Here is a 24618-nt window from a genome sequence, read left to right as displayed (position 1 = left end):
ACACACACACACACACACACACACACACACAACGACCTATTTTTCATTCCTTCATTTACTTTTCGGCTTAATCCCTTTATTCATCAGGGGCCACCACAGCGGAATGAACCACCAACTATTCCAGCATAGGTTTTACACAGCTGATGCCCTTCCAGCATTGAGTAACACCCATACACACCCATTCACACACACACACAAACACACACCAACCTATTTTTCATTCCTTCATTTACTTTTTGGCTTACCCCCTTTATTCACCAGGCGCCACCACAGCGGAATGAACCACCAACTATTCCAGCATAGGTTTTACACAGCTGATGCCCTTCCAGCATTGAGTAACACCCATACACACTAATTCACACACACACACACTCATACACTACGGCCAATTTAGTTGATCAGTTCCCCTATAGCGCATGTGTTTGGGGAAACCGTAGCACCCGTCGAAAACCCACACCAACACAGACCCAGCCAGGACTCGAATCAGTGACCTTTTTGCTATGAGGCTACACACTGAGCCACTGTGCCACCCTATTTTGTGATTCATGCCTTCATTTATTATTTTTCCCCATTAGTTTTTGCATTACGGCTCCTTAATTTCTCCTCCAAGAACTTTAAACCTTGAAAAGTTATCAAAAGAGACATTTTTAATAGTGTGCAGTGCTATATTGTCCGTGTTGGTGTTGTATATTACACTACAAAAACCTCGTCAGCACATTTTCTGTTATTTTACAGACTATTTTCTCCCTATTTTATATTTCTTATAGATTATATAATCTCAAACGACTAAAAATGTCACTAAAAGTCACTTTGTTAGAGTGTAGAGTTCATTCATATTCAATTCATAAACCCAAAACACACAAAATATGGAAACTGTTCATGCACAGATATCCTCTAGTGTCCTTTCTCCCCCAGTTCTGTTGATGTTGTGTGTTTTATGGCAGAATCGACCAATCAGAGTGCAGCATCATCAGTCACATGACACACCTCTCAGTTTCCAGACTGCGTGATAAGAGCATTTCTATAATCGTTTACTGAAAACCTCGCTAATTACCAGCTCACATCCTCTGAAAGCAGGAAAAACTCAACTATCAGTGTCAATAAAGCGACTCTCCAGTTTGACCATAAGTCAGATCAGCTCTCCGCTTTTTTTTTTTTTTCCAGAGAAACCAAGCGAGTCAGTCTGTGCACATAATATGTAACTCAGCAGGTTTCAAGTGCATCTTCCAGGAAACAACATACCTGCGCGCAAATACTACAGAAATGCAAGCAAACAAAGCATAAAATGTGACCAATAAATCATGTTAAGCACACTCGGGCTGCAGGAAATACAGCCGACGAGACCTGCGGTAAACACTAAAGGACAGATGGTTCAAATCGATAAAGCGCACAATACAGTCTCAGTGTTATTATGAGTGCATCACGTTATTATTGTGCTGAGGAATATTTTATTTTAATATTTATTTTATTTTTAAGTATTTTTATATTTCCTTTTTCATGAAAAATGCACTTATATATGCTCAGCATATACGAGTTTACCCCTCACATATCTCTCTTTTATATTCATTTGTCTAATAAGAAGCGCTACAATGCTATATTTGTGCATATACATTAGATGTGTCAGTATTGAAGCCCAGTCTGGAGCTTATCTAACAAAATAACCTACGATAACGCTCCAAAAACTTGCTCAGCCACATTTATAGGTTATAGAAAAATATTAAATACATATTTAAAAAGAATTCCCAGTGATGAGTTGCAGCTGGAAGGGCATCCGCTGCGTAAAACATGTGCTGGATAAATTGGCGGATCATTCCGCTGTGGTGACCCTGAATTAATAAAGGGACTAAGCCGACAAGAAAATGAATAAAGGAATGAATATAAAAAGAGAACAAATCAAGAGATTCAAAAAAATGGGAAAATTTAGTTGAAATTTTGCTGGGTTGTAATTTATATTGCTTGAATTTAATTGTATTTTCATTCATTCATTCATTCATTTTCTTTTCGGCTTAGTGCCTTTATTAATCTGGGGTCGCCACAGTGGAATGAACCAACAACTTAACCAGTATATGTTTTACTCAGCGGATGACCTTCTAGCTTGATTTTACACACACACACGCGCACACACGCACCCCGCACGCACGCGCACACACACACACACACACACACACACACACACACACACACACACAAAGTGGGTACCCAACCATCACAGGAGACTGGGTGCAGCTTTACTCTCTCATTAAACTCATCCTTTTTGATTAATAAGCATTTTGAGAAATGAGGACGTCACCAATATCCTCATATTTCACCTCCTTTTTGTAATACCGGTGTCATACCCATGTCATTAAACAGATTTGTGTCCTGATATGTCACAAAAACATGTACACACACACACAAACACACAGCAGACCAATAGCGCATGTTGTTGGACTTGAGGGGGAAACCGACTTTTATCTTTTAATTTCTAAATATGTTTGGTGACTAAAATATTATTAATTAGTAATATATATATCTGTTCAATAAATCTGTTTTGTTTAAAAGCACCAAAATGCACTGCCTATATTCAATGAGAAATGGAGGAAAATATTCATTTTTAAAATGGGCTGTACTCAATTATGCTGAGCACTATATATATATACATATATTCATCAGGACAGTGCGGTCTGACTCTGCTCAGACTAAAGTCTCATCACTGAACAGAAATAATGTCCAGTATAGAATATAAAGTCCTGCTGCAGTGGAGACAGAATGAATATTGTGTCTGACTCCATCATGAGCTTGGAGGACTGCATCCATACATCTCTGACATGACTCGCATCACTGATTAATAAAGTCATCTGGAATGAAGAAGACTTCCAGAGTTCATCAAGAGTCTTTGTGTTCATCTTCAACACCTCCTCCTTCATCAGCTCAATAATGTTCATGTCTGGTGACTGGGCTGGCCAATCTTTGACCTTCTCTGCTTTCAGGAGCTTTGATGTGGAGGCTGAAGTATGAGGAGCGCTATCCTGCTGGAGAATTGTCCCTCTCCTGTGGTTTGTAATGTAATGGGCAGCACAGATGTCTTGATACCTTGATGTTGCAGATCTCTCGCACCCCCCCATACTGAATGAAACCCCAAACCATGACTTCTCCTTCACCAAACTTGACTGATAGCTGAGAGAATCTTGGTCCATGCTGGTTCCAGTAGGTCTTCTGCAGTATTGGTGATGATTGGGATGCAGATCAACAGATGATCCAGCAGAGAAGTCCACCTTCTGACACTTTCACACATCATCAACTAATGTCAAGTTTTGTATTTGCTGCTCTTAATACTGGGATCCACGACAAGACTTTTAGGTAGTGTATTTTAGTCCTTTCATTGAATTGTTGTGAAAACATTGCAACGTCACTCCTGTTCAGCATTTATTAAATATAAACATTTGTGCAGTTTTGTGTAAGCCTGAGGATTTCTCCGTGTTTTCAGTTGTGCATTATTAATGGACGGTCCTTTCAGGATGCTCTCTGTGGTTTTGTTCCCATAATAATCGCTGAACAATGTTTCTCACAGGCGGGTCAGAAACAAGAGCAGCTGGCCATTCTTGGAAAACACTTGATGACAGATGATTTATGGAAAAAGCAGCATGATAAGAAAAAGAGGAACCAGGAAACAAAGAAAGAGACAGAGAGAGACTGCAGATTAAAACTGTCTGTCTGTCTGTCTGTCTGTCTGTCTATCCGTCTATCTATCTATCTATCTATCTATCTATCTATCTATCTATCTATCTATCTATCTATCTATCTATCTATCTATCTATCTATCTATCTATCTATCTATCTATCTATCTATCTATCTATCCCAAACACTAAAACATAACTTCAAAATTTAAAATGGTTGCTAGTAAGTAATGCGCTAAAATTACTAACAATGTGGAATGCCCAAAGATTGTTAGCAAACTCCTAAAAATATTACCAGTGCTAGCAACATGTTAAATATACGTACAAGCAACGTACCACAAAAGTGCATGTAAAATACTGGCAAATACTATTACAGTGCTAAAGCATTCAATCTAAATGTGATGCTGGAAACATGCTAAAGCAAGCTAGCACTGTGCTAGTGAGATACAATCAGTGTGTTGTTTTACCATAGCAACTGTAAAATCCCCACAACAATCAATTACTATAGTTGTCGTGTTACCATAACAACTGTAGAATCACCACAACAGATCAATTACTATAGTTGTTGTGTTACCATAGCTACTGTAGAATCACCACAACAGATCAATTACTATTAGTTGTCTTGTTACCATAACAACTGTAGAATCACCACAACAGATCAATTACTATAGTTGTCGTGTTACCATAGCAACTGTAGAATCACCACAACAGATCAATTACTATTGTCGTTATGTGACCATAGCAACTGTAGAATCACCACAACAGATTAATGACTATAGGTATGTTTCCATAGCAACCGTAGAATAGCCACAACAGATCAATTACTATTGTTATTTTGGTACCATAGCAACTGTAGAATCACATTAACAGATCAATTACTATTGTTGTTGTGTTACTATAGCAACTGTAGAATCACCACAACAGATCAATTACTATTAGTTGTCTTGTTACCATAACAACTGTAGAATCACCACAACAGATCAATTACTATTGTCGTTATGTTACCATAGCAACTGTAGAATCGCCACAACAGATTAATGACTATAGTTATGTTTCCATAGGAACCGTAGAATAGCCACAACAGATCAATTCCTATTGTTATTTTGGTACCATAGCAACTGTAGAATCACATTAACAGATCAATTACTATTGTTGTTGTGTTACTATAGCAACTGTAGAATCACCACAACAGATTCATTTTAATAGTTAACAACAGCTTGTAGTTTAAAACAATGCAGTATTTACTATAGTGTTTTTCATATGAGCTGTAAGGGGTGCTAATGATGATTTATTAGACAAGATGCTCACGCATTTCAAATAAATCCCTTTCCTGAAGTCGTGTTTTGACAGCTCGTAAAAACCTTTACTGCACACACTGCAATGAAAACCTCTTCAATTCACGTCAACAAATCAAACCTGCAACCAGTTCTTAGAATCAGACACAGAGACACTCAATGACAACAAAACATTTGTACAGTCAGTGAACGTTTACTGTACCTAGAAAAGGATACGTAAGCAGTACGCTACAGCATGATAGCAATGGTGGGACTTATTGCTAGCATGCTGGGTTATAGTGGCTGCTATGTGTGACAAAAGCTAGCTAAGTGATACATTAATGTGTTAAAACTTGCTAGCCAAATAAGTACGATGACACGAGAAACATAACAGTAATGTGCTAACAGCTAAAGCATGCAAGTGAAATGCTAGAAAATACTATCAAAACATTCTAGCTAAATTTCATGTTGGGAACATGCTACTGTAAAAAGTGATTAGTTAAGTAAAGCAAGCAAGTCAGTTGTCTTAAAAGCAACAAGTTGACTTAAGAATAGCTGGTAAAGTAAACCCATTGTAACTTGGAAATATTAAGTTGACAACTTTTTTACACATAGTTGAAAACAGAAGTTTACACACACTCTAAAGAAAGCAACATAACCATTTTTTAAAGAATGTCTGATGGTAAATGATACTAAACGTTTACTATTTTAGGTTTGTTAGGATTACTTAAATGATTTACATTTGCTAAATGCCAGAATAATGAGAGAATAGTTTTTGAGAATGTTTTATTAATTTCTAGACAGTCAAAAGTTTACACTCATTTCCTTGGTATTTTTTAGCTTTGCTTTTAAACTGTATGACTTTGGTCAGATGTTTTGGGTCTCCTTCCACAAGCTTCTCACAATAGTTTGCAGGAATTTTGGTCCGTTTCTCCTGACAGAATTGGTGTAACTGAGTCAGATTTGTAGGCTGTCTTGCTTGCACAAGCTTTTTCAACTCTGCCCACACATTTTCTATAGGATTGAGATCAGGGCTTTGTGATGGCCACTTCAAAACATTCACTCTGTTGTCCTTCAAGCACATTTGAACTAATTTCTCAGTATGCTTAGGGTCATGGTCTGTTTGGAAGACCTATTTGTGGCCAAGTTTTAATGTCCTGGCTGATGTGTTGAGATGTTGCTTCAGTATTTCTTCATAATGTTCTGTCTTCATGATGCCATCTATGCTGTGAAGTGGACCAGTCCCTCCTGCAGCAAAACAGCCGCACAACATGATGCTGCCGCCCCCATACTGCACAGTTGGGATGGTGTTCTAGGCTTGTTCCCCTTTGTCCTCCAAATGTAACACTGGTCATTATGGCCAAACAGTTCAATCACAGCTCCATCAGAGCACAGGACATGTCTCCAAACATCACTCTTTTTCCCAGTGTTATTTAGTAATCTTACAAACTGTAATCTGGCTTTGTTGTTGATTCTGGCTTGTTGATTTTCCCATGTTGTCACACAAGGAAGCAGTGTGTTTGAGCTTTTCCTTCAATACTATTCTACAGTTGTGCCTCACATTAACTCAAATGTTGTCAATTAGCCAATCAGAAACGTCCAAAACCTCGACATCATCATCTGAGCTTTTCCAGAGGCAGAATAATCTTATTGTGTGTAAACTTGACTTTCAAGAAGAGTTATAACAATTTCTCTAACAGTCTCTCTCATTATTCTGCTATTAAGCAGAACAGAAACATGTGATAATCCTGACTTACCTGAAAGAGAAACAGTTTAGTCACAATAACATCTGACTTTTTATTAAATGGTTATATGCCTTTATATACAGTGTATGTAAACTTCCGCTTTTAACTGTATAATTGTGGGAATTTTACTCACTTAAAAAAAAAATAGAGTAAATTAATGGCATTGTACAGTCAGGACTTTTACTTTTAAGTGCATATAATTGTGAAATAAAGCCGACTAATCGCTTTTTACAGGCAGGACTTTTACTTTATCTATATAATTGTGAAATAAAGCAGACTAATCGCTTTTTACAGGCAGGACTTTTACTTTTAAATAGATAAAATTGTGAAATAAAGTAAAATAATCGCATTTTACAGGCAGTACTTTTATTTTTATGTGTATATAATTGTGAAATAAAGTAAAATAATCGCATTTTACAGGCAGGACTTTTATTTTTATATCAATATAATTGTGAAAAAGTCAGCTAATCGCTTTTTACAAGCAAGAATTTTACTTTTTTATCTATATAATTGTGAAATAAAGTCAACTAATCACTTTTTACAGGCAGGACTTTTACTTTTAAATAGATATAATTGTGAAATAAAGTAAAATAATCGCATTTTACAGGCAGGACTTTTATTTTTATATCAATATAATTGTGAAAAAGTCAGCTAATCGCTTTTTACAAGCAGGACTTTTACTTTTAAATGTATATTAATAGGGTCAACTAATCCTTTTTGCAGTAAAATAAAACATGACTATTATAATTAATTAATAATAATTAATTAAACTTGTTAACTGCAATAAGAGACCGGAACTATTAACTAATAACCCTCAGTTGTGTACTGTAATCATCCTCCGTACAGCACATGTAAATGAGTGTGTGTTGTGTTTCTCCGTGAAACCCCCCTCGTGTGTTTACAGCGTCTTTTGTCACGATTTCCAGCACTGTATGATTAACCTCACGCTGAAAAGACGGCACAGACCTGGAGCGATGCTTATGAGGGACGGAGCGCACATCTAATGCACTCATTTGTGCATGGAAAGGCATTAAGTAAATCATGCATAAACTGGAGAGTAATAAACTGGAGAGGAGCTGATAAAAGGAGAAGTTGCTTTGAATAATGTTTCTGATTGGACGAGGAGTGGAGCCTCTGAAACCGGGCAGATTTGACAGAAGCGGGAGGTTATGAATGAAAGTGTGTGTGTGTGTGTTGTTGTTTCTTGTTTGTAAGGTTTTCCATGGCTATTGTTCTTCAGTGGAGGTGTTATAACTTGCACTGACAGGTTTCTTTTCAGCACGTGACTACTATAGTAATTTATAGTGTTTTTGAAACCTAGTAAAGTTATTTAAGAGATCTGAGGTAACACAACAACAGTACTTTTCATAACTTTTCAATCCAGATGGATGGGGCAAACATTACTGCATCCAAAATGGTGAAAAGCCTTGGAGTAATGATTGATGACCAACTAAACTTCTCTGACCACATTTCTAGAACTGCTCAATCGTGCAGATTCGCACTCTTTAACATCAGAAAGATCCGACCCTTCTTATCTGAACATGCAGCTCAACTTCTTGTTCAAGCTCTTGTTCTCTCCAAACTGGATTACTGCAACTCTCTACTAGCTGGGCTTCCAGCTAACTCTATCAAGCCTCTTCAACTGCTCCAGAATGCAGCAGCACGAGTGGTCTTTAATGAACCTAAACGAGCACATGTCACTCCGCTGCTCATCCGTTTGCACTGGCTGCCAGTTGCTGCTCGCATCAAATTCAAAGCTCTGATGTTTGCCTACAAAGTGACTTCTGGCTTTGCTTCTTATCTGCTCTCACTTCTGCAGATGTATGTGCCCTCCAGAAACTTGCGTTCTGTTAATGAACGTCGCCTCGTGGTTCCATCCCAAAGAGGGAAGAAATCCCTTTCGCGAACGCTCTAGCTCAATCTGCCCAGTTGGTGGAATGAACTCCCTAACTGCATCAGAACAGCAGAGTCACTCGCTGCTTTCAAGAAACCACTAAAAACCCAACTATTTAGTCTCCACTTCACTTCCTAATCTGCAATTGCCTCTCTGGATATCACACTAACTGTACAAACAAAAAAAACAAAACAAAAAAAAACTACTAATACTTCCCTTCTTAGACTTTACAGACCTGAAACTTGTCTATAGCACTTATTCATTGTTGCTCTTGGTTGTGTAAATTGCTTCCTTGTCCTCATTTGTAAGTCGCTTTGGATAAAAGCGTCTGCTAAATGACTAAATGTAAATGTACAGTTGGGTACAGAGGGCTGTAATTGGTTACAGTACATCGAAGGCTTACTTTTCATTTTTGAGTAATTATTTTTATTAAAAATAACATTGACTCAACTTAAAAATTGTCAGACAGCTTGTTTGAGTTGGCTTAAAAAAATCTGGGCCTGTCAATTTTAAGTTGAGTGAACTTTTTTACATTACATATATACACTTCAGTTGAAGTCAGAATTATTAGCCCCCCTAAATTACTAGACCCTGTTTATTTTTCCCCCCAATTTCTGTTTAACAGAGAGCAGATTGCTTTCAACACATTTCTAAACATAATAGTGTTAATAACTCATCTCTAATAACTGATTTATATCATCTTTGTCATGATGACAGTAAATAATATTAGACTAGATATTCTTCAAGGCACTTCTATACAGCTTAAAGTGACATTTAAAGGGTTAACTAGGGTAACTAGGCAGGTTAGGGTAATTAGGCAAGTCATTGTATAACAGTGGTTTGTTCTGTAGACTAATCAAAACAAAATATAGCTTAAAGGGGCTAATAATATTGACCTTAAAATGGTGTTTAAAAAATTTAAAACTGCTTTTATTCTAGTCGAAATAAAACAAATAAGACTTTCTCCAGAAGAACAAATATTATCGGACCTACTGTGAAAATGTCCTTGCTCTGCTAAACATCGTTTAGGAAATAATAGCGAATAATTCTGACTTCAACTATCAACTATATATATATATATATATATACACTGTATATATATACACACACACACACACACACACACACACAAGAGTTCTGTCTGGTTCTCGAATCGGATTGGCTGATAGCTGTGATATATTTCAGTAATATCAGCACCTGTACAGCCTCTTTACCCTCTGTGTATTACTCCGCCCACATACAGCCAGCAAAAAGCAGACTTGCTCAGCTATTTAACTGTCAGCTTATGATTTGAATCCAACGCAGAAGAAAGTAGTCCCTCATACATACATAAATAAACAAAGTATAAATAAATATGCATACTTCATACATAAAGGGTTTTTGAGACTACATGTTTGATTTTGTGTTTATATACACAATTATGTCGTCAAACTGTTGTATAAACACAATATCACACTCGTAGCAGTGCGATATGGCTGTATATTGGCACTGGTGGGGGCACTAAGACACGCCTCCCACCAGTGTCGATATACAGCCATATTGCACTGCTACTCATTTGATATTGCTCATATATATATATATATATATATATATATATATATATATATATATATTTTTTTTTTTTTCAACCAAAGAGGCATCGTTTATTTAAAACATTTTGTTTTTATAGATGTTTAACATTTTTAATAAGTAAAAAAAAAAATTGCTAAAAAACCCCTAATTAAAATAATTAAGAGTTTAATTTGTATTCAGCAGTAATTAATTAGATTAGTAAGTAATTAGATTACTCATTGAGCAATTTAGTGACTTTTCATACAAAGTAATTAAAAAGCAATAAGGATGCAATTATTGAAATTTGTAATTACCCAACAAATCCAAAACTGATTATACTACAATACACCACAGTTTACTGTAGTAAAGCTTAGTACAGTACGAGTTTATCAGTTCACTATAGTGAGTACGCTGGAGCGTTCATTAACAAAGTGTAGATGCTAGAACATAATACACTTTACTATATGGTTCAAAAACACTATAGTATTTACTTTAAATGACCATGGTATGCTTTGAAAACTGCTCTCCAGCAATAAGGGTTGATCTGGGAAAAACACCACACTCACGCAAGATGGAAAATCCCCAGCGCAGGTCTTCCTGAGCAGAGCATGAATGTTCATCTGTTCTGTGAAAGCAGGCCGTGGCTCTCATGCACATGCAGTCATTTGGATCTGGCAGCGCTGTGAGTGTTAGAAAATAAGAAATATAGAAAACATAGACGCGTCAAATCATTTTACACTGAAAAAAATACACACAACACATCATTTAACATGGTGGAACCTATTGATGCACATGAATCCTTTAGCAGTATGCGGGATAACGTCCTTAAATATGAAAGATTGTTTAGAGCAGAGATGCCCAAAGTAGGTGCCCCTTTGATTTGGCCCACCGTCCTGAGAGGAGAGTGAGAATGATGGAGAGGGTTGGGGCGAGTGCCTTTCACACAGAGATCGTCATTTCTAATTTGATGAAACCTTTTTGATTGTGTTATTGCTGAGCTACAAAAAAAAAAGCAAACAGAAATTAAATGTTTCAATTAAATGTTGTAAATGAATCAGGTTTTATGAAATGTAAATATTACTCGGCGGTTAGAGGACTATGCAGAAGCAAATCAAGGCAAAAAACTAGTGTAATTCTGTTATAAATTAGATTTTTACTGTAATAAGTTCATTGTAAAATGTAAAAAAATACCGTTAGTTAATATAAAACAATGTTTTCTTGTCATTTTTGAATATTATTAAATAAATTAGGAAATTACTCATGATACCAATATTTACCTTCAGCCCACTAGCCTCAATCAAGTTTGGTTTTTGGCCTTTGATAAGAAAAAGTTTGGCCACCCTTGGTTTAGAGATTAATTAAAAATAAATGAAAAGGCTTTGTTTTGGTTTTATTCACATATTTCATATAGATGACAGACAGTTTTGATTTTTGCATTTCAGAATTTGCACATTTTCTTGATATTCTTGGGGTTTACCTGTTTTTTCCCCTTGTAATTTTAAGATAATATGTTTGATTTCTTTACACAGAATTCTGAGTTCATGTCTAAATCCTGACATTTAACAAATTCTGAGTTTACATTTGACAATCCTGACTTTTTAAAACAGAACTGGGAGTTTAGACTTTCCCCCAAAAATAAGAGTTTACAAATCTGACTTTTTTATTTTTATTTTGACTTTTTAATAACAAATTTTGAGCTTTAATTATACATTTTGGACTTAAAATAATAATAATAATAATTAATAATACAAATAATAATAATAATAATAATAATAATAATAATAATAAATTCTGATAATATTACTACTAATAATAATATTATTAATAATAATAATAATAATAATAATATTAATTAATTATGATAATATTACTATTATTATTATTATTAACATTGATAATATTACTATTAATAATGATAATAATAATAATACATTATGATAATATTACTACTACTACTAATATTATTATTAAAAGTAACATTAATTAATTATGATAATATTACTATTATTATTATTATTATTATTATTATTATTATTATTATTATTATTATGATAATATTACTATTAATATTATTAATAATAATAATCACAACAACAACAACAACGGTTATAATAATAATAATAATATTTATGATGATAATATTATTAATGATAATAATAATAATAATAATAAACATAAAAATAAACAACAACAACAATAATAATGATAAAGCAATCACAAACTGAAAATAAAAAAGCAGTGTTTGTCTCACAATTATGACTTAATTCCGTTTGTAATTCTGAGTTTGCAGTTTTAAGATTTTCTCTGGGAATTTTAGGCTTATATCTTGCAGTTGTGCCTTTCCTTTTGCAGGTTTAAGTCGAACAATTATTACTTTTTTGACATTATGCATGAAATTCTTATATGAATTATGTTTTGACTGACTTTTGAGCATGTAACAATTAAATAAAATCTTAAGCAAAGCAAATAATACAACTCAGTACAAAACAAATTAAATTTTTTAAACACCTGTAATTTATTAATCATTACAACCAGTTCATTTTATTTTGTTGTAAAAATTAGGCTGCTTTGTGGCATTAATTTTTTCATTTATGTATTTAATAGTGTGCTTGTATAAATAAATATGAAAGATTATTATTTAATTTATTGCATTTTTCCCACTTTACAGCACTTTTGATGTTGTGAGCTCATTTATTGATCATGCATAATCGATAATAGTTCAAATAATTAAAATAAATGTAATGAAACTGGGTTTGTTTTGAAGCTTTGGTTGCGTATTTGTGGTTTCAGTGATAAGAGTGTTTCTCTCACACACACAGACATGTAAACAGGTCATCTGTAATTGAGCTAAAAGGGATGATCTGGTGTTGAGTCATGCTTATGATCAGAGGAGGTTCATGACAGTAATAACACAAGCATTAATGTAATAACACAAACACACACACACCATGACTAAACACCCTGAACACACTGTACAGAACTGATCATTCTTATCAGATCTGAATGTAAACATATGAATAATTAATAACTATTATAATAAAGTTGCTCTATTGACCGCGGAGCCAGAAATAAAGTTGTGAGTCTCGGTTGATGTTACAATGTGATTTGCAGAAATGTCACGAAGCCAAAGCGCACTATATTGACTGATTGGTGATAATAATAGTGTGTGTGTGTGTGTGTGTGTGTGTGTGTGTGTGTGTGTGTGTGTGTAGAGAAATCAGCCGGTGGAACTTTCCGGAGGCGGAAACGGCATAAATAATGCAGAGAGGAAACTACTGAAGGCGGCGATGAGAAGAAATAAATACATCAATAAATAAATAATGCTGTCAGCTGCTGAGGTGTGTGAAAACAACAAGCTGATGAGCGCCTGCTGTTAGTGTGTGTGTGTATATGAGTGTGCATATGATATGTAATACTGCTCATAACACAGCTCTTTAACTATTAGAAGAGTTAGTTTAACTCAAATAAATGAAATTAAAAAGTAAAAAAACAAAAAAACAAAAAGATGTCCCCACAAGTATAGCAATACCAGTTCACATTGAACTTTTTTTTGGTCCCCATAAGGAAATCGGCTCATAAATCACACAGATTGAAGTACTTTAAAAATGTTTCATGAGAGTTGGGTTTAGGGGTAATGTTAATGGATATAATAAACAGTCCTTATCATAGGCTGTAAACTCCTGGAGCTTCCTGGAAGGCCAAACTCTGCACAAGTTTAGTTCCAACCCTGCTCCAACACACTCACCTGTAGGTTTCAAACAAGCTGACTTGATTAGTTTGATCAGGTGTTTAATTAGAGTTGGAACTAAACTGTGCAAAGCTGCGGCCCTCCAGGAACTGAGTTTGACACCTGTGCACCTGCCAACAGTTGTTTTTCCCAGGAGTCTCCCATATTTCAGACTCATCTCCCGCCACCCTCCAGTTTTGTTACATCTCCTGGAAAACTCCTGTATGATAACAGCTGTTAAAATACAGAAATTTACAGTAAAATATTCCAGAAATTTAAGGTAATTTCTGTATTTTAAAGTAAATTTTTGTAATTTACAGCTGTTATTTTACCCTTTTTTCCCAGCACCTGTTGGAAAACAAGTTAATTCCATGCGTGTGAATGAATGGATATTTTTCAGTACAATCATTATTCGTGTACTGTTTCTTTAAAGTACCCAGTTACCCATATTTTAGAGCAGTAATTACATTACCGTGGTATTTTAATCCATGGTTATCATACTTATCGCGATGTGAATGACCAGACTGATGACTGCGATTACAGCAGAGGCGTCACGCGTGTGTTTGCATGTTTATTTAGATCCTCATCCGACCGCCAGTTAGAAATAAATGTGTATTTCTCACCCAGAGGGAAGAAACAAACACGAGCTGAAATATAGATGAGCAGGAAAGCCCCGCCGTGACTCACTCTAACACATCGTGCTTAAAACAGCTCATGACTTCATCCAAACCTCATCATCATCATCATCATCATCAGTGATGGCGTACAGACAAACCCTCCTGTCACTCACTAACCAATAGAATAAGTATACACTCACCGGCCACTTTATTAGGTACACCTTACTAGTACAGAGGTTGCCTTCAGAACTGCCTAAATCTTTGGTGGCGTAGATTCAACAAGCTACTGGAAATATTCCTCAGAGATTTTGCTCCATATTGACATGATGGCATCACTTAATACTGTAGATTTGTCGGCTGCACATCCATGATGCCAATCTCCCGTTCCACCACATCCCAAAGCTGCTCTATTGGATTGAGCTCTGGTGACTGTGGAGGCCATTTGAGTACAGTGAACTCATCGTCATGTTCAAGTAACCAGTCTGAGATGATTGAGCTTTATGACATGGTGCGTTATTCTGCTGGAAGTAGCCATCAGAAGATGGAGACACTGTGCTCATAAAGGGATGGACATGGTCAGCAGCAATACTCAGGTAGGCTGTGGCGTTGATGCTCAATTGGTACTAATGGACCCAAAGAAAATCTCCCCCACACCATTACACCACCACCACCAGCCTGAACCACTGATACAAGGCAGGATGATCCATGCTTTCATGCTGTTGAGGCCAAATTGTGAGCCGAGCATCCGAATGTGTCAGCAGAAATGGAGACTCATCAGAGCAGCAACGTTTCTCCAATCTTCTATTGTCCAGTTTTGGTGAGTCTGTGTGAATTGTAGCCTCAGTTTCCTGTTCTTAGCTGACAGGAGCGGCACCCGGTGTGCTCTTCTGCTGCTGTAGCCCATCCGCCTCAAGGTTGGACGTGTTGTGTGTTCAGAGATGCTCTTCTGCAGAGCTCGGTTGTAACGAGTGCTTATTTGAGTTACTGTTGCCTTTCTATCAGCTGGAACCAGTCTGGCCATTCTCCTCTGACCTCTGGCCTCATCAACAAGGCATTTGCGCCCACAGAACTGCCGCTCACTGGATATTTCCTCTTTGTCGGAGCATTCTCTGTAAACCCTAGAGATGGTTGTGCGTGAAAATCCCAGTAGATCAGCAGTTTCTGAAATACTCAGAGCAGCCCGTCTGGCAGCAACAACCATGCCACGTTCAAAGTCTCTTAAATCCCCTTTCTTCCCCATTCTGATGCTCGCTTTAACTGCAGCAGATCATCTTGACCATGTCTACATGCATAAATGCAATGAGCTGCTGCCATGTGATTGGCTGATTAGAAATGTGTTAACGAGCAGTTGGACAGGTGTACCTAATAAAGTGGCCGTAGCGTGTATATACTATACATAACTAGAGAATAAACAAATTTTTACCTAGCAGTGTCAATTAAAAAATAAGATACAAAAAGTCAGATACACACATGTATACTTTGATTTAACAAGAAATATACAACAAAAAAAACCCAAGTAGAATTTTCCTGCAAAAATGACTTAATTGTTTGTCTATTTATTTGAAGGACAAAGCATATACACAAAAAAAACTATTAAAAGAACAATGCTGATTAGGTTATTTCTTTATGTTTTATATGTTTAAAAAGCCACACTTTAGTAATACACACGTTTCAAGGATGTGTTTCAGGAGTGTTTTCGGCCAGTCGTGTTGGTTTAGTCTTATCTGAAGAGTCTGGATTACAGAGGACTCAGCATTCCTGTGCGGCAGAAGTTACGCTCATGCAGGGAGATGACGCCAAAACAAACTCTCCCACACACACACACACACACACACACACACACACACACACACACTAGCTGAATGACATCACACTGATTAAGGGTTTTCAGTGTGACGACAACATACTGTGTGGGTCAATATACAGTTGAAGTCAGATGTACACTAACTTTACCCTAATTACCCTAGTGAAGCCTTTAAAATATCACTTTAAGCTGAATACTAGTCAAATATCTAGTCAAATGTGCTGTCATCATGGTGAAGATAAAATAAATCAGTTAATAGAAATGAGTTATTAAAACTGTTATGGTTATAAAATAATATAATAACCAAATAAAATAATAACATAACCACTGTAAGGTTTTCAGCGTCTGCATGAGATCGACAGATTTACAGTGTGTGTTCTCACAGAGAGCAGATCACAGCGATTACACAGACTGTTCTTTTAGATAATTGCGCATTAATTGAGATGGTTAATTGTGGGTGCTGCTGACGTACTCGCTCTTATACAGACTCATGTACTGTTCAGTTTCTCAGGGCAGAACTTTACCTTCTGCTTATCACTGTACAGAGTGTGCAGAGATCATTTTCTAAAACACTGTGCTTGATGATAATGTTTTATTAAAGAACTTTAGGAACTTTAAAAACACTGTCGGTTGGGTTTAGGGAAGGAGGAGGGTTGGTCAGTCGACTGGTTTGTCAGTCAGTCAGTGGACAGCGGCCTCTGGTGGATTTACGCGAAAACAGCAGGCGCAAATGGCTCTCGCGAAAGAACTTTGAGATCTGAAAAAGCTTACACAGCGGCCTCTGGTGAACTTGTGAAAACAAAAACTGCAAAATCGTAGCTCCTGGGACATATCTGCCGCTCTCCAGAAATGTATATAGGGGTATGTATCCATAATGAGCCTATGTTGAAAAATGTGGTTAACAAAAGGCCAAAAAACATGGCCTAATATAATAAATCTGTTTATTTTTGTTGGTCATAGTACAACTCACACTATTAACAAACCATTAACTAAGATTTCTGCTCTAATAAACTGCGCATTAGCGGCTTATTGATCGTTTTTGAAGCTAGCAGTTGGGTTTAGGTATTGGATTAGGGATGTCGAGTACAATCATACTTTATAAGTGCTAATAAACAGTTCATATCTGTTAATAAACCAGTGTAAATGGTTTGAAGTGTAACTTTAACTAAAATGGTCTTATTTAATTGCAAATAACCTGTAATCAAGTGTCTAAACCACATTTAAATGTGTTCCTTTACAGTATATTGTTAGCTGAAAATGACGCTGTTTATATGTCAAAGTGGGTTTCTTTCCCCGCACGTGTGTGTCCGGTTATGTGTTCATGTTGTTTGACACATTTACACCAATGAGCTTTTATTAATGGATGTAGGTTAATCATATTTGTTTTTGAAACACTCAGCGAGTGTGTGTGTGTGTGTGTGTGTGTGTGTGTGTGTGTGTGTGTGTGTGTGTGTGGGTTGGTGGAGGAGTCGACAATCTGCTGTACCAAGGGAAGGTCAATGAATGAAAGCAGCTTGTGCTTCATTTCTCTGGGTCATTAGATAAGTGACCAGCCTCCAACTGTCAATGACACACACAGACACAAACACACACCGCCCACCACACAATAACCCACGCATACACAAACACACACACAAACCCACACATACCAAACCACACACACACACACACACACACACACACACACACACACACACACACACACACACACACACACACACACACACACACACACACACACACACACACACACACACACACACACACACACACACACACACACACCCCACATACCCAACATACTCATGCCCACAAACACATGCACACCTTTCTCACATACATCACACAGACAAAAATACACACACACACACACACACACGCGCAAATCACATTACACATATAGACATGTGCACACTAACACACCCTCCACACACCACACACTCATAACACACAAAAGCACAGGCAAACACACACACACACACACACACACACTAACTTAGACACAAACAAACACCCCACACAAAAATACACTTACGCAAACACACACACACACCCCTCACAAAAATACACTTACGCAAACACACACACACACACACACACCCCACACAAAAATACACTTACGCAAACACACACACACACCCCTCACAAAAATACACTTACGCAAACGCACACACCCCTCACAAAAATACACTTACGCAAACGCAAACACACACACACACACACACACACACACAAAAATACACTTACGCAAACACACACACACACACACACACAAAAATACACTTACGCAAATACACACACACACACACACACACACCTCACAAAAATACACTTACGCAAACGCAAACACACACACACACACACACACACACACACACACACACACACACACACACACACACACAAAAATACACTTACGCAAACACACACACACCTCACAAAAATACACTTACGCAAACACACACACACACACCCCACACAAAAATACACTTACGCAAACGCAAACACACACACACACACACACACACACACACCTCACAAAAATACACTTACGCAAACACACACACTCCTCACAAAAATACACTTACGCAAACACACACACACACACACACACACAAAAATACACTTACGCAAACACACACACACACACCTCACAAAAACACACTTACGCAAACACACACACACACACCCCACACAAAAATATACTTATGCACACACGCACTAAACACCAAAACTCACCCCCTTTCCACACACACACACGCACACACACACACACACACACACACACACACACACACGAATGAACTGCCAACTATTCCAGCATTTGTTTTACACCTTTACTGCTGAAACCCAGTACTGGGAAACACCCATACACACTCATTCACACACACTCATACACTCCGGCCAATGTAGTTCATCAGTTCCCCTATAGCGCATGTGTTTAAACTGTGGGGGAAACCGGAGCACCCGGAGGAAACCCACGCCAACACGTGGAGAACATGCAAACTCCACACAGAAACACCAACTGACCCAGCCGGGACTCGAACCAGCGACCTTCTTGCAGTGAAGCAACAGTACTAACCACTGAGCCACCCTAAGATACTTTTAATTTTCGACATTTGTAATAATAAAAATGCAAATCCTGCATCATTTCTCAGGTGCTTTCAGACGGTTTGATTTCAGCAGCCTCTTTTATTAACGCTCTCCATTTGCTCTCTCTCCGCTGATCCTCCCTCTTATGCAACAGCTTCAATATAATAGAAAAACCCTTGTTATTTCCTGCCAGTTACTGCATTAATTACTGATAACAAAAGAAGTCTCGCAGTGAAGATCCAGCATTTCCTCAGCATTATTATGAGAATGCAGGACAACACTTTGGCATAATTATATATCGTGTGGCTTTTAGATGGAGGCTGCTTCTGCTCTTTTCAAGAAAAATGGAGAGTTTTATAATTAAAGGGTGATTTTCTTTACAAGCATCTCAAGGTCTTATTACATGCTTGCTTTTCACTTTTTGTAGGCACTTGAAATGCATTAATTAAATAAATTACTTAAAAATATGCGACTTTTGTCGATGACAATAGCCTAGTGATACTGTGTACCGACCTGCTCACAGCGACCCGAGTTTGATTTCTGGCTCGAGGTCCTTTGCTGATCCTTCCTCTCTCTCTGCTTCCAATGCTTTCCTGTCTGAAATCTCTACTGTGCGATCATGATGAAGGTGAAAAAACCCTAAAAAATAATTTAAAAAAGAAAAAAAAAAAAAAAAGGAACTTTTCATTAAAATTTATTTGTAACACTCACCGGCCACTTTATTAGGTACACCTTATAAGTACCAGGTTGGACTCCTTTTTGGCTTTCAAATCTGCCTTAATCCTTCGTGGCAGAGATTCATGCAGGATGGATCCATGCTTTCATGTTGTTAAGGCCAAATTCTGACCCGACCCTCCGAATGATGCAGCAGAAATGGAGACTCATCAGAGCAGCAACGTTTCTCCAATCTTCTATTGTCCAGTTTTGGTGAGTCTGTGTGAATTGTAGCCTCAGTTTCCTGTTCTTAGCTGACAGGAGCGGCACCCGGTGTGCTCTTCTGCTGCTGTAGCCCATCCGCCTCAAGGTTGGCCGTGTTGTGTGTTCAGAGATGCTCTTCTGCAGAGCTCGGTTGTAACGAGTGCTTATTTGAGTTGCTGTTGCCTTTCTATCAGCTGAACCAGTCTGGCCATTCTCCTCTGACCTCATCAACAAGGCATTTGCGCCCACAGAACTGCCGCCCACTGGATATTTCCTCTTTGTCGCAGCATTCTCTGTAAACCCTAGAGATGGTTGTGCGTGAAAATCTCAGTAGATCAGCAGTTTCTGAAATACTCAGAGCAGCCCGTCTGGCAGCAACAACAACCATGCCACGTTCAAAGTCCCTTAAATCCTCTTTCTTCCCCATTCTGATGCTCGCTCTGAACTGCAGCAGATCATCTTGATCATGTCTACATCTCTAAATGCACTGAGCTGCTGCCATGTGATTAGAAATTTGCATTAACAAGCAGTTGGACAGGTGTACCTAATAAAGTGGCCAATGAGTGTATATACAATACTACAGTATGCTGGATGATTCATTAAAAGTGTAGTAAACACTATAATACACATAACATTTATCCAAAAACCCTATAGTAGAGTTGAGTTTTCAACATTAATAGTGAATGGAGCAGAGATCAACATCCCATAATGCAATTCACAACTGTTAATAAACCCAAAACACCAGCAATATTAGATTTTACACGATCAAATAATCAAAGCTTACATTCTTTATTTTTAAGATTAAAATGCATAAGAAATATTGTAAGATTCTGCACTGTTTTTTTTGGTAGGGATTTAAACGGATGCTGAAAATTGTAGCTGCAATTCAATTCGCATTAAAATGTAATTAGATTTATGCAAATCGTTCCAAAAATTCATTATAAAAAAAGCAAAAATCAAAGCCTTTTTCTCTGGCTCTCTTTCAGCTTCATTACGTGCCTCTTTTATTAATGTTCTCAATTTACTTTCCCTCCTCTGATCCATCTTTCTTCATCGACTCTTATGTAACTCTGATGTTTCTCCACGTGGAGGTTCAGAAGTGTGTGTATGTGTGTGTGTGATGCACACGGGCCTCCTCTGATGTTATCTTCAGATAAATTGAATTATTCAATGATAAATGTGTATTTGTTTGTCTAGCCGAGGAAGAGTTGTACATCTGAATGCGGTTATTAATCTATAAATACAACGCAGGGTTAAAATTAGACCTGTTGAGTGTTATTAAATGGTCATAAGGTGCTCGGACGGGCCTGAATGAATCCTCAAAACACACACGACATCAACCGTAAGCAGTTTATATGAAGGACGAGGGAGTGTGTTTCTGCATGTGACTCATGTGTGCGTCAGATGAGGAGTCTGGCAAACAATTCAGGCCCGTTTTAGTCACTGCTGCGTCCTATATCCAAACAACAGACGCATGTATAGAGCTGACGCTGGAGTGTTGATCAATTGTAATCAATTCCTGATATCGGTCGCAAAAAACAATTAACAAAACATACAGAAATTAGCAGCTTTCTGGATTTTTTTAATTCATATTTTTATTTTTCTCATTTATTTATGCTGTTGAGTTGCATTATGGGAGCTTGATCTTTCTACCAACAACTTTTGACCCTGAAGAGTAGTAAAAAAGTGACTTTTCAAAGAAGTTTTATTAGTTTAAAGTAATATATTGTCAGAGTTGGTGTTGTATATTCAACCCAGGCTCATTCTGAATACATACACATGTACAAAAGCACTGATTGACCCGCCCACCTCTTCCCCAAACCCAACCAATAGTGTTTTCAAAAGCACTGATTGGCCCGCCCACCTTTTCCCCAAACCCAACCAATAGTGTTTTCAAAAGCACTGATTGACCCGCCCACCTCTTCCCCAAACCCAACCAATAGTGTTTTCAAAAGCACTGATTGGCCCGCCCACCTTTTCCCCAAACCCAACCAATAATGTTTTCAAAAGCACTGATTGACCCGCCCACCTCTTCCCCAAACCCAACCAATAGTGTTTTCAAAAGCACTGATTGACCCGTCCACCTCTTCCCCAAACCCAACCAATAGTGTTTTCAAAAGCACTGATTGACCCGCCCACCTCTTCCCCAAACCCAACCAATAGTGTTTTCAAAAGCACTGATTGGCCCGCCCACCTTTTCCCCAAACCCAACCAAGTGTTTTCAAAAGCACAGATTGACCCGCCCACCACTTCCCTAAACCCAACCAATAGTGTTTTCAAAAGCACCGATTGACCCGATTGACCCTTCCCTAAACCCAACCGACAGTGTTTTCAAAAGCACAGATTGACCCGCCCACCCCCTTCCCTAAACCCAACCAATAATGTTTTCAAAAGCACAGACTGACCCGCCCACCCCCTTCCCTACACCCAACCAATAGTGTTTTCAAAAGCACTGATTGACCCTTCCCTAAACCCAACCGACAGTGTTTTCAAAAGCAATCCAGAAATAGCCCTCACAGCTTCCTGATTTTTACCATGTTTTCAGATTTTAACACATTCTCATCCTAATTTTCTTCCATTATTCCGGGGCCGGGTCACGGGGGCAGCAGTCTCAGGAGGGAACCCCAAACTTTCCTCTCCCCAGACACTTCCTCCAGTTCCTCCGCGGGGATCCCGAGGCATTCCCAGGCCAGCCGAGAGACATAGCCCCTTCAACATGCCCAAGGCCTCCTCCCAGAGGGAAATACCTCCCTAGATAGGCGTCCAGGAGGCATCCCAAACAGATGTCTGAGCCACCTCAGCAGACTTCTCTCGATGTGGAGGAGCAGCAGCTCTACTCCGAGCTCCTCCCGGGTGAGAGAGCTCCTGTCCCTATCTATAAGGGTTCGCCCTGCCATGAAGGAAATTCATTTCGATCATTTTTATCGGAGATATTGTCCTTTCAGTCATGACCCCAAGCTCATGACCATAGGTGAGAGTAGACTGACCGGGAAATCGAGAGCTTTGCCTTTCGGCTCCTTCTTTACCACAATGGACCAGTACATCAACTTACTGCTGCCGCTACACAGATCTGCCTGTCAATCTCACGCTTCCCATCCCGTCCTTCCCTCACTCGTGAACAAAACCCCAAGATACTTGAACTCCTCCACCCGGCGTAAGAAACTCCTTCAATCTGGGGGGAGCCGTAAGGGGCTCGTGCTTTGTGGAACGGGTGGTGGTCGAAGGTTAGGACTATGACAACCCGATTGTCGGGCACAGAAAAGAACCATGATATTTATTTGCTTTCTGGAAACCTATCATCGCGGTCAACTTCACTCCATTTCACAAATTCGCCGATGTACGTGGCGAGCCACTGGACAAACTGGCAACTTCGGAAAAGCCTTCCATATGAGGAAAGCGGTCAGCTGGTAAGCGTGAAAGGAACAGCATCATATCGCCCTGTAGCGTTCGTTTTAGAGATGGAAAGCAGCCATACGAACTTCTGGCTACATACTTCGTGATCTCCAGAACTGTATACAGGGGTACGTTTTCAGAATGAGCCTGTGCTGCGCATATTACGCTACAAAAACCTTCTAAAAATCTGCCAGTGCATATTTTGTAATTTTAAACACTTATTTCTCCATATACTATTTCTAATATTAATTTAAACAACTAAAATGTCAATAAAAATGACAAAAAGAGGAGCAGTTTTATTAATATATTTATTTATGGTTTGTTGTTTGCTTTTAGTTTTTATTATATATATATATATATATATATATATATATATATATATATATATATATATATATATATATATCCTCATAATTTGTATAATTTGTAAAATGCAACAAGGTTCTTGTTGTAAAATGTTTGTAAAATGTATTTCAATGTGTACAAACTGAAAACAAAAAATAAAAATATTATGGAAAAAAAGTCAATAAAAGTCACATGCATACACAAAATAAAAACATTTGTATAATCCATTTCTACCCAACTCTTTGTCTATATTTGGCTCAGATATAGAAAGCGGTCCAGAATGAGGGATTTTCTGCACACTTTAGAAAGAGTCAAAGCAACCCGAACCTCAAAGTGACAAAAGATTTGATGTCACCTCAACCTTTCTCTCTCCAACGCATGCAAGATGTTATTATCCAGCAAGCGATGCAATCATAGAGAAAATACATTAGTTTGAGACTATCGAGAGTTCGGGGAATCAGAAGCGATCTTCAGAATCACGCAATTATGTTCAGTTCATTCACTGGAAGAGGAGCGTCAGATTGAAGGCATTGTGATGTTTGACTTGAGAAAGGGAACTCGCTGATGTATCATCTCATATTTTTATCCACACTCATCTCC

General features: G+C 37.9%; 1 protein-coding gene across 4 annotated transcripts in view; it reads right to left on the bottom strand.

The window, feature by feature from the left end:
• The window catches only part of cops3 (COP9 signalosome subunit 3), an 85106-nt gene that overhangs the window by 45415 nt on the left and 15073 nt on the right, over nt 1-24618 (bottom strand). Inside the window, exons 2-4 of one of the 4 annotated variants that reach the window (XM_087274711.1) lie at nt 19943-20001; nt 19766-19792; nt 10688-10801 (exon numbers count right to left, since the gene is read on the bottom strand). The gene's annotated coding sequence lies outside the window, so the exon portion shown is untranslated. Of the gene's footprint in view, nt 1-10687; nt 10802-19765; nt 19793-19864; nt 20002-24618 lie in introns of all 4 variants that reach the window. The other 3 variants (XM_087274710.1, XM_087274709.1, XM_087274708.1) reach the window with 3 other exon arrangements.

This window comes from Danio rerio, chromosome 12 (genome assembly GCF_052040795.2).
Source record: "Danio rerio strain M-AB ecotype USA chromosome 12, GRCz13ab, whole genome shotgun sequence".
In the NCBI taxonomy this organism is placed as follows: Eukaryota; Metazoa; Chordata; class Actinopteri; order Cypriniformes; family Danionidae; genus Danio; species Danio rerio.
Note: the sequence above shows the minus strand (reverse complement) of the source record. Positions and strands in the feature narration are given on the sequence as shown.